Source organism: Bubalus bubalis, chromosome 3 (genome assembly GCF_019923935.1).
Source record: "Bubalus bubalis isolate 160015118507 breed Murrah chromosome 3, NDDB_SH_1, whole genome shotgun sequence".
NCBI lineage: Eukaryota > Metazoa > Chordata > Mammalia > Artiodactyla > Bovidae > Bubalus > Bubalus bubalis.
Genome location: NC_059159.1, coordinates 36,701,902 through 36,714,118, shown reverse-complemented (window position 1 = coordinate 36,714,118; position 12,217 = coordinate 36,701,902).

Here is a 12,217-nt window from a genome sequence, read left to right as displayed (position 1 = left end):
AACACTTAAAATATGCTTACTTTTCATAAGTGACAAACAGTATACCTCTGATGTTTTCACTTGTCTTTGATATCTAGTCAGGGAGAGTACTTTTTCCCATGTGCTTATTGGCCACTTATATTTCCCATTTATTTATTGAATAATCCTTCCATCTGCCCCTTCCCATCACTTTGTAATATGACTTTTGTCACTCTCACACTACTAGGGGTGTCTCTGAGGTATGTCTCTTTTCTTATTAACCTTGGTGTGCTTGCAGGCGTGGCATCCTGAGCTGAGCCTGGGTGAAGACGTGTATTTCCACAAACAGGACTGGGGCGAGGACGGCTCATCCAGTCTGTAGGAACGGGGTGGACGAGCTGTGTTGACAAAGGGGCACACTGTATGACAACACAGTGCTTCTCAAACCTTTTAATTCTTAATTTTACTACTCAGGAACTCTAAATTGTGGAGCCCAGTATATATTTTAAAACATTTTTCCAGTACACATACTTGCTTTTAAATTTTGTCAATAAAGACATTTGGCAAGGGGAACACTGTCAATATCATTGTGTTTTTAAAAAGAAGGAGAAGGAGGAGGGAAGAAAATCATTTCGAAATGAAGGAAAGGCCTCCCTGACGAAGGTAACCTTCTCACACGTGTGCGCACATACCGTCCGGGGAACCCAGGGGTCGGGGCAAACCCCAGCATGCAGGATGTGTTTAGAAACTCCTGCAGTAAGAGAGGAGAAACAGAGGAGTTATAGAGGAGAAATGGGGTGGATCAAGCCTTTTCCCCAAGGGTTCCAAATGTGCCTGAGCAGAGAAAACAACGAGGCTAAGCTCCAAATTTCCTCAGGCCTGTTTGTCTTCTTCAATCAATACTCAGCTTTCCAACCCCCTGAATGCTGCTTTCGGTGGCTCCCTGTCTCCATGGTTACTGTCCTGCACTCCCTCTCAGCCGCAGGGGCGCATTCAGTGTGTGATGGTGGTAAACTGCAGTGTTCTTTTGTCGTTGTTCTTGTTAAAGAATTTTTATTTATGTTTTCATTTATCTAGGCCTAACTGTGTGGAATGCGGGATCTTAGTTCCCCAATCGGGGATTGAACCCATGCTCCCTGCAGTGGAAAGCATGGAGTCTGAACCACTGCATCACCAGGGAAGTCCATGCAGTGTACTTTTAATAGAAATATAAAACCTTCTCAGGAAGCAGTTAAGTTTTTCAAGTGTCTCTTCCCTATTCTCTTTCCCTTCCCCCTTGGCAACGCTGTAGAGAAGCAGGAACAGGCCCCCAGCCTTGAAGTTCCTCCGATTGTCCAGTTCTCCGTGGAAAATCTTCTTATTTGTTTGTCAGAACAAAGAGAAAATCAATGTCCTTAAAAGGAGACAGGCAACTGCAGAGGACGACGATGCTCACCCAGGCAGCCTCCTCCTTTCCCCACTCTAGCCAGCATGGAGCAGAGGATGGGCAGACATGCTCAGGCTGTGCCTGGGAAGACCTCAAAGAAAGAAGTCTGTAGTCTCATCCCCTCCTTGGAATAAAGTGGGGTTTGGAAAGACCCCGTTTCCCACAGGCCTTACCCCCAGGTGCCAGACGCAGGGACTGTGAAAAGAAGCAAAACCTTATGACCAACCCAGGCCTTACAAAAGGAAAAGATTCTGAAACAAGTCATCTGTGGTTGAGGGCAGCAAAACAGGCCAAGCGCCAGCAGTATACAGCTTCACTGTGCTTGAGAGCAAGCAGAGAAACACGATCAGAGCAACATGTTGCTTCTCCCTTTCACTCCACTAGTTACCTCATCTGACCCCTTCTCTCTGCAGCATCTCAACTTCTTTAATCTGATAATCCAACCTCACTGGTGGAATTAAAAAAATGTATATACCAGATACCTCTGGCTTAGATAGAAGTGCTTGAGAAAGGCAAGTCCTGGGTAGTCATTAACCTTGGTTTTTCAGAAAGATAAGAAAATAGGTGAGGAGGGACTTCCCTGGTGGTTCAGTGGCTAAGACTCTGTACTCAAAATACAGGGAGCCCGGGTTCAACCCCTGGTCAGGGAACTATTATAGATCCCACATGCCATAACTACAAGTTTGCATGAAGCTACTAAAGTTTCTAGATGCCACAAAGAAGATCAAAGATCCTGCATGCTGCAACTAAGACCTGGTGCAGCCAAGTAAGTACATAAAATAAATATTTATGAAATAGAAATAGGTGAGGAAATGTCTAATTATTAGAGGCCACAAAATATAAGTTAAATCTCTATTTATTCTGTATCCTGTCCTGCTAAAACTGGGATTCAAAATCTTTTCTTTTTCTTTTTTTATCTTCTCATTTTATTCATTTTTTTCAATTTAAGTATAGCTGATGTGTTAACACAATATAATTGTGTTAATTATATTAATTTCAGGTGTACAGCAAAGTGATTCAGTTATACACATAAGTTATATATGAAAGCTAAATATATTCTTTTTCAGATTCTTTTCCCTTGTAGGTTATTACAAAAGACTAAGGATAGTTCCCTGGGCTATACAGTAGGTCCTTCTTTTAGTTTTCCTAAAGGGTCAAAGAGCTTTTTCCATCAATATTAGAAGGGCTGTTTTCATAATTCTAAGTATCATTTGCTGTAACCCTGAGCCTGTGACTGTTACAGTTCAGTTCAGTCGCTCAGTCGTGTCCGACTCTTTGCGACCCCATGAATCGCAGCACCTCCCTGTCCATCACCAACTCCCGGAGTTCACTCAGACTCACGTCCATCGAGTCAGTGATGCCATCCAGCCATCTCATCCTCTGTCGTCCCCTTCTCCTCCTGCCCCCAATCCCTCCCAGCATCAGAGTCTTTTCCAATGAGTCAACTCTTCGCATGAGGTGGCCAAAGGACTGGAGTTTCAGCTTTAGCATCATTCCTTCCAAAGAAATCCCAGGGCTGATCTCCTTCAGAATGGACTGGTTGGATCTTGCAGTCCAAGGGACTCTCAAGAGTCTTCTCCAACACCACAGTTCAAAAGCATCCATTCTTTGGGGCTCAGCCTTCTTCACAGTCCAACTCTCACATCCATACATGACCACAGGAAAAACCATAGCCTTGACCTGACGAACCTTTGCTGGCAAAGTAATGTCTCTGCTATGGAATATGCTATCTAGGTTGGTCATAACTTTCCTTCCAAGGAGTAAGCGTCTTTTAATTTCATGGCTGCAGTCACCATCTGTGACTGTTACAGGAATCTACATTTGTTTGACTGTTTGGTATAGAAAACTGTCTTCATTTCACTTAAGTTGAAAAGTGTGTTAATCATCACAGGACGTTGACTTTACTCAGGGACCTGGTCATTATAAACCTTCTGTAACATGACTGCTCTATTTCCACTTAACTTCACTAATAGAATAATCTCTGTGGGTCCTCAGGAACCCAGCTAAAGGCATTCCTTCTTGTAAAAACAAAACAAGTGCAAATTAACAAATAAATCTCTGAGATTAACTGGAAAACACAATGTAGAATCTTACTTTTCCAAGATAAATCTAAACCAAGGAATCTGTGCAAATATCTAAGACAATGTATAGCTCTCTGGACTTTGCTGGTGGCACAGTGGTTAAGGATCCACCTGCCAATGCAAGAAACATGGGTTCGATTCCTGGTCTGGGAAGATTCCACATGCTTCAGGGCAACTAAGCCCTCGTGCCACAACTACTGAGCCCACATGCTCTAGAGCCTGTACCCTGCAAAAAGAGAAGCCACCACAAGGGGTAGCCCTCGCTTGCCACAACTGGAGACAGCCCTCACACAGCAATGAAGACCCAGCACAGCCAAAAAATAATTTATTAATTTTAAAAATAAAGCTCCCCAGGAGGGTTTTACATCTCACTAGTGGTTCGGCCATGTCAGATTCGGGTATGAGGGAAGAAGCCACTGATCCGATTCAGGGAGGGGAAAATTCCAATTACCCGTTGGTGTTTCAATACTAATGACAGAATGTCCTGCTCTGATATTTTGAAGGAAGACTGAACTAGCACTGGGCTTCCCTGGTGGCTCGTAAAGAATCTGCCTGCAATGCAGGAGACCCATGTTTGATCACAAGGTCGGGAATATCCCCTGGAGAAGGAAATGGCAACCCACTCTAGTATTCTTGCCTGAAGAATTCCATGGACAGAGGAGTCTGGCAAGCTATAGTCCACCAGGTCGCAAAGAGTTGAACACAACTGAGAGAGTAACACGTTCTGGACTAGCACTAGCCAGGCTAAGTGCTCACTGACTCCTCAATACAGCCTTGTGCAATAGGTACTATTATTCCCATTTACTGATGGGGAAGCTGATGCACAAACAGATTAAGTAACTTGCCCAGAGTCACACAGCTAATGAGTGGCTCAGAGTCCATACCATGGGCCATGACTCTTTACTGAATAAAAGGGAATCTTTCAGTCCACAAATATTTGAGTTATCTGCCATAAATTAGGTAATAAAGGAACTCCACAAATATGATCTTTGTTCTCAAGGAGGGAAAAATTAATGGGGGTAATTTAGTAGGAGAAACAAGAGAAACTCATAAGAAAATGGTGAAGCAGAACAAAATGAAGTTTCCTAAGAGCAGGCACGCATGCTAAGTCGCTTCAGTAATGTCCCACTCTTTGTGACCCTACGGTCTCTAGCCTGCCAGACTCCTCTGTCCATGGGATTTCCCAGGCAAGAATACTGGAATGAGTTGCCATGCCCTTCTTCAGGGGATCTTCCCGATCCAGGGAATGAACTCAGGTCTCACACATCAGATTCTTTACCATCTGAGTAACTGGGGAAGCCACTTCCTAAGAGAGGTATATACATTTCTCCATAGGGGTTCAAAGCAAAGAGGTGACACTCTCACTTCACATCTGGATTGGAAGATGAAGGCTTCACTCAGGAGATGGGATCTGAGCTGGATCTAAAAGAATAACAGTATTCTTTATATATATATGATTTTATTTATTTTCGGCTGCGCTGGCTCACTGTTACTATGTGGGCTTTTCTCTAGTTGCAGTGAGCGGCAGCTATATTCTAGTTGCAGTGCACGGGCTTCTCACTGCAGTGGCTTCTCTTGCTGCAGAGCAGAGACTCTAAGGTGTGCAGGCCTCAGTAGTTGTGGCTCCCAGGCCCTAGAGCGCAGGCCCAACAGTTCTAGTGCAGGGGGCTCAGTTGCTCTGAGGCACGTGGGATCTTCGCTCACCAGGGATCAAACCCATGTTTCCTGCTCTGACAGGTACATGCTTTATCACTGAGCCACCGGGGAAGCCTAAGGACAGCAGTATTCTGGCCAGAAGATATCTGGGGAAGGACAGAAGTGGTTTAGGCCAAAAAAAAAAAGGAATGACAACGTTAGGGAGTCCCATCCGGCCAGTGGGTATCCTGGTGGACCAAAGTGAATCAGATGGAACAAAGCATGAACCAGGACCAGATCCCCTGATCGCCCACCTTGGGATCCTTCCACTACTCTTCACTGCCTTGTTAGTCAGAACACTCACCTGGTGATGATTCATGCTTCTGTGCTTGACAAAACTTCCCTGGGATTCAAGAGCTTTAGTTCGGAAGGAAGTGACTCCTTCCTACTTCCTTATCTGGAGGTGAATTTCTAGCTCTGGCCTGCTGCCAAGAAGCTGAGAGTGATTTGATGCTAGTCTTTTACTGCTCTTATGATCTCTGCCACACCCACTTTGATATACCCCTTTTATAAGCCCCATGATGGCTTCTCTCTCCTGCTAGTCTTTATTAGAGGAGAATCTGAGTCTGACTCAAAGATAAATAGGTTTAGTCCATAATCACAGAGAGGCCAGAGTCAAGGGGAGATGACAAACACAAATTCATAATTGCATCATCACATGGTACTACGAGTAGTGATGGAGATGTGCCCAGGGTAAGCTGAAAAAGAAAAGGGTCTCCAACCCAGACTGAGAGAATTGAGGTTTCCTGAGATGAGAGCAGTTAAGCTGAGATGCACAGTGACAGGAGGCAGCCAATCAAAGGGGGCTGTGAGGTGTGGAGCACCTTCCAGGAAAAACAGAGAGGCAGAAAACAGTGTGGTGTCTATAAAGAACCATAAACAATTTGATGGGAGGCAGAGAGTGCCAGTAAAAAGGGAGGATAGGAAGAAAGAGATATTTAATATGCCTTTGTGCCATCCAAAATTCATAGGAAAATGTATCCCAAGCAGTAGATTCTCTGTAAATTAAAAACAAAAACAAAAACAAAAACAAAACAAAACAATAAGATAATGGATTAGGATCTCCCTGGTAGCACAGTGGATAGGAACTGCCCACCAAGGCAGGGGACATAGATTCAATCCCTGGTCGAGGAAGAGCCCTCATACTGCAGGGCAACTAAGGCTGTGTGGCAGGACTACTGAGCCCACCAGGTGCAACTACTGGAGCCCTTGTGCCTGGGGTCTGGGTACCACAAGAAAAGCCCGTGCACTGCATCAAAGAGCAGCCCCTGCTCGTCGCATCTAGAGAAAGTCCATGCACAGCAATGCAGACTCAGCACAACCAAAAATGAATAAATAAAATTATTTTTATAAAAGAGAGAATTAGTGTTTAAGGGGAAAAAGAGAGAAATTTTTAAAAAAAGATGATGGATTAAATGTTCTCCAAAGTTCATTACAGTTCCCAAGTCAGGGCTGCTATAAGCGGCAGGGCAAGGCCTCTCTGAGATCTGAGTTCCAAAGGTTATGAGTTTCTGATGGAAGATATTGTCATTTATTCACTGCCTTGTTTGACTCTTTTGCGACCCTATGGACTATAGCCCACCAGGATCCTCTGTCCATGGGATTTCCCAGGCAAGAATACTGGAGTGGGTTGCCGTTTCCTAATCCAGGAGATCTTCCCCACTCAAGTATCGAACCTGTGTTTCCTGCTTTGCAGGCAGATTGTTCACCGTCTAAACCACCAGGGCTGCCACAGCAGAAGGCAAAGAGCAGGAAGGTGGCAGCACTCCCCTGTGATCACCATCTTAGGTGACACAGAGGTGGGATAAGTCATCAAAATCATTACAAAGGGCTTACCCCATGGAAAATGGTTCACAAATTAAGGGCCTTCACGGTGCCTACCCCAAGGCCAGTCCTCAGAAGGCTATGAGGCTTTTGGGTCCACCTTCCCTGTGTGTGTTCAGTTGCTCAGAGGATCTTCCCAACTAAAGGATCACACCCACGTCTCCTGCATTGGCAGGCAGATTCTTTATCAACTGTGCCACCTGGGCAACTGCTGCCTACAGACCCACAATATCAGAATGTTATATGCTGCTGTGAAATCTTCAACACAGGAACCCTAGCAAGTGTCCAGGTATCGGATACTCCGTGGCCACTAAGGAAATTAGGGGAAAGGGAAAACCAGGAGATGGGAGAATCTTTACCACTTGCCCCTCCCACCTACTTGGACTGGATATTATGGAACCATCATCTTTGGTGGCTGCAGAATGAGAACAGTGTTAGGCCCCCTGAACTCACTCCCTCCCTATCCAGGAAGTGCAGTTCCAAAATAAAAATAAAAATCTTTCAAATTAGAGAAAAAAAAAGAAGTGCTATTCCCCAGGATGCCCTGTTTCCTGGGGAACTCAGTGGGTGCTACAGAGTTAGCAGGGCTGTTTATGCACCGTAAAGCCATCCACCAAGAACCACAGGGAGGACTCCCCTGGCAGCTCAGTGGATAAAAATCCACCTGCCAGTCCATTTGACACCGGGTTCGATCCCTAGCCCGGGAAGACCCCACATACTGCGAGACAACTAAGCCCGGGCTCCAAAACTACTGAAGTCGGAGCTCTAGAGCCCCTGCTCTGCAACTAATGTAGCCCTCACTGGCAACAACTAGAGAAAGCCAAACACAGCAACAAGACCCAGTGCAGTCAGAAAAAAATTTAAATTAAAAAAAAGCAGCACATGGATTCTTCAGGTGAGGTGGGAATGTTAGATCCCACTGCACCACCCCCTGCTTATTCCCCCACCATTATCCCCTCCGCAGGGGTACCACATGCCTTGTCTACCAATTTTGCTCTTTTGTGAAAATTCATGGTGAATCCCTAGGTTTGGGGCACTCCTCACTGAGACTTCCGCTGACCTTGTTTCCATTTATGCCCAGCCTCTCTAGATGTGAACAAGTGACACCGGGGGATGCTCGTCAGTCAAATCTGTCAAATTCTAACTTGCTTAATATTAATAAATACAATACTGTAACCTACCTTCACTGATCAGGCATGCCTGAAATTGTTTTTACAATAAGGTGCAAGTCCTCTGAGGTTCACATAGCCTAAACAAGAATAACTTTGAGTGAGATGTTGTTCAGTCAGCAGCGTCCAGTTTGAGCTCCACCCAGTTAAAACTGGTTGAGACCGCGGGCCTTCCAACTGGGCATGCGCAAGTGTCCCTTGGTGCCGTTTTGACGTCAGAGCGTCTCAGACGTCAAACTCCACCCTCAGAACGTGCTAATGGCGCCATTTTCTCAACATGAGGCCCGTGAAAGAAGCCTTTGGCTTAGTTGCACCTGCTCAGAAAGTAGATAACCTTATATATATATTTTTAAATTTACTTCTTTGGCTGTGTCTGGGTCTTAGTGGCGGCATGAAGGATCTTTTGTTTTCCCAGTGGGGCTTAGTTGCCTGGCCGCAGGTGGGATCCCATTTTCCCGACCAAGGATGGAAACCACATCTCCTCCATGGGAAGGCGGATTCATATCTGCTGTACCACCAGGGAAGTCTGGGTTTTCTCATTTCCCCAACCATTTAAAAATGTAAAAACCATTCTTAGCTCTCAGGCTATACAGAAACAGGTGGCAGGCCAGAGCAACTCCGTGTGTGCATGCGTGCAAAGTTGCTTCAGTCGTGTCTGACTCTGCAACCCATGGACTGTAACCCACCAGGCTCCTCTGTCCACTGGATTCTCCAGAAAGGAATACTGGAGTGGGTCGCTGTGCCCTTCTCCAGGAGACCTTCTCAATCCAGGGATCTAACCCATGCTTCTTGCGTCTCCTGCATTGACAGGCTAGTGTCACCTGGGAAGCCCCAGAAAGACCCCTGAGATGAACAAAAACAAGTGAAGAAGTACGAAGTAGCCGTTCAAAGAGAGAGGGGGGGACTCCGTGGAAAATAAAAGTGAAATACACCAGAAAGTGTGAATGTCTCTGGGTAACATGATGGTAACGTCAAAGAAGGTTCTCTGAAGAGACAATGTTTCAATTGAAGCATAAGTGATACACAAAGATAGGAAAGGAAAGTGCTTAGACACTCAGAGGTAAAGTGAACAACGTGGGTGAGCCATGGTAAGGAGACTGGCTCTCAACCCAGGTGTCCTGGGAACCACAAATTTGCACAGTGAGGAAGGCTGTAAGGTTGAGCCCCAGAAGCTCTATTTCTAAGAAACTTCACATGTGACTCTGATTTACAACCAAATTAAGAACTCCATAGCACCCTAATCATTCCCCCTCGAAGGTCTGACTCTGGGTATTCTTCTAGAATCTTCTTAAAAGGGTATTTCCAAAGACCTTTCCCCAACCATGTAGTCTGCAGTAAGGACTTTTAGCTGGGTCCCGGTCTCACCATCCCACATTCTGCCTGTTTCATGACTGAAGCATGATGAAGATGTCCTGAACCATACAGAAAGCAAACTGGGTGGTTCCTCCATCATAGGCGTGACAGGAGTCTGCCTGGTTCTGGGCAAACTTTCTCTGGAGCTAATTCAAGTGTGGACGCCCTGGAATTTAACAAAGATAAGAATCCATCTGACATTTTATCATATTTATTAAACATATTTAGTTACTTTGCAATATAAATCCTGTTATCTACTAAAAGTTATGATATAGGACTTTCCTGGTGGTCCAGGGATTAAGAAGTCACCTTCCAGTGCAGGGGACGCTGGTCTGATCCCTGGTCAGGAAACTAAGATCCCACATGCCTCAGGGGCAACTAAGCCCACGTGCCACACTAGAGAGGCTACTGGTGCTGCAATGAAGATCCCTCCAGCCACAACCAAAACCCAATGCAGCCAAATAAGTAAATATTTTTCAAAATCATGATATAGCCAAAGGCTATTCATTATGTTTACAAATGATCTCCTTAGTAAGAATTCGTTAACATCAATTATGATCTGAGAACTCAAACTTTGATTAAATTTGTAGACTTTTCCCTCCAGGATGAATTCTCTGAAACTCAACAATGTGAGCATTTAATTTAAAGCCTGAACCACATTTGGCTATTATGAACAATAGAAACAGTACCAGCCTGGAGTCTGAGATCTGAGGTCTGGTTCCAGTCTTCTTCTGCAGTTTTCTTTTCCCTCTGCAGTCCCACATAGCCTAACCTGCTAAGCAGACAGACAGGTGGGTGTTCAACAAATACTTGTTGAACAAACATTCTAGGGTACATTTATAGGAGACAACGAGAGATCTCTTGTGGTGAGGAAATGTGGATGATTTCTGTTTTCTTCCTTCTATTTTTCTGTATTTGCTAAATTTCGAACAAAGCAAATCTCAATCCAAAAGTTCCTCTAGTATGTGGGCATCGCTGCCCCTATGGCAGAAGGTGCTCAATGAATGTCCCTCCTCTACCCTTTCTTTGGAATTCCTGACCATCCATGATGGGGAAGAAAATATTAACTCTGAAGGAAGTCGGGTCATCTCTTCTGGAAAACGAAGATTAAAGCTAGTCTCGGAGGAAGAAATGCCCGCAAGTCCCCCAGCCCTACACGCCAGCCCCAAACCGCCCCCCTGGTGCCCCCGAACCGGGTAGGATCAACCCGGTGCAACTCCGGGGACGCGGGAAAGGGAAGCCATGCCCAGAGCCGCGTCATGTTCAGCCTTCTGCGCCTGCGCGCCCTGTCCCTGGAGACTCAAGAACGCGCAAGGCCGCGCTCTTTCAAGGCTCTGTGAACGCGCAAGCAAATGCGGCCCGCGAGGGAACGTGCACCCTTTCTCCCCCTGGCGGACAACAGTGGAACAACGGGGCTTGGGAGAGAGGTTTTGGTGGATAGAGGGTGCCAGGAGTCGCGGAGGTACGTTCTGGGGGATCCGCCTTCTTTTCCGGCACCTCCCTACCCTCCTTCCCCAGTCTTCATTGCCAGTTCAGAACAAGGGAAAAGGGAAGGCACCAACCCTGAGCCCTTAATATGTGCCAGGCCCTTTGCATCTATTATCTTATTAAATCTTTCCACTGCAGTATTAGTCCTATTTACAAAGAACGAAACTGAGACCCAGAGCGGGTGACTTACTTAGAGACACACAGCTAACTAGTGATGAGTTTGGGACCCAGGTCTGTGTGTTAAAGGTTGACTGCAGCCCTGACCTTTGGGGGTGGGGCCCTGGGCTTGGAGAAACCAGAGCCTGCTTCTCCTCTCTGGCTGAGAAGTCTCTGCAAGAACACCCAGAACCATTTCCACGGTCATTTGAAAGAAGCTTAGCTCGTTAGGCAGAACTTTTCAGGCTGGTCCATGTGCCTAGGGCATCAGGCAGGACTCCAGCTACATCCTAAGAACTACAGGAGCTCAGGGCAAGACTTTCCCAGGTATCCCAACACAGTCCTTTTCCGGGTCCAATGACAGAGGGAACACAGGAAAGGACTTGGAGGAGTCAAGGTAAAAATCCTCATTGATGAGGCTGTCAGGGAATGGCAGGTTAATGTCGGTGCCTACAACTGTGGGATTGTCTAGGGATGATGAGAGATTCAGTTTCTACAACACCCATCTGGTGACCAGACCTTTAGGAGAGATATACTATCCAGATGATGCCACCATCTCCTCTTGCCTTTCAAGAGAGACAAAAGTGGGTGGGAGGAGTGAGAATTTGTATAATGAGGCAGAGGCTGCTGGCCTGAATTTCCAAGGCAACCAAGGATAAAATTGTAGGAAAGTCCAAACTGAGGGAGCTACAGATAATTTGGGGCTTCCCAGGTGGCTCAGATGGTAAAGAATCTGCCTGCAGTGCAGATCTGGGTTTGATCCCTGGGTTGGGAAGATTCTGTGGAGACGGGAATGGTTAACCCACTCCAGTTTTCTTGCCTGGAGAAGCCATGGACGGAGAAGCCATGGACAGAGAAGCCTGGCAGGCTACAATCCATGGGGTCGCAAAGAGTCAGACATGACTGAGCGATGAACACATACATACACATACAGAAAGCTGGCTGGCAGGTGGTCTGGATGACTTTGGCTTGTGATCCTGGAGGAGGCACACAAGGAGGCTCATTTCTTCTCAGGGCAGCTTTGGAAGAGGCCAGAAACGAGAGGCAGACTCAAGTGAGGAGAAGGC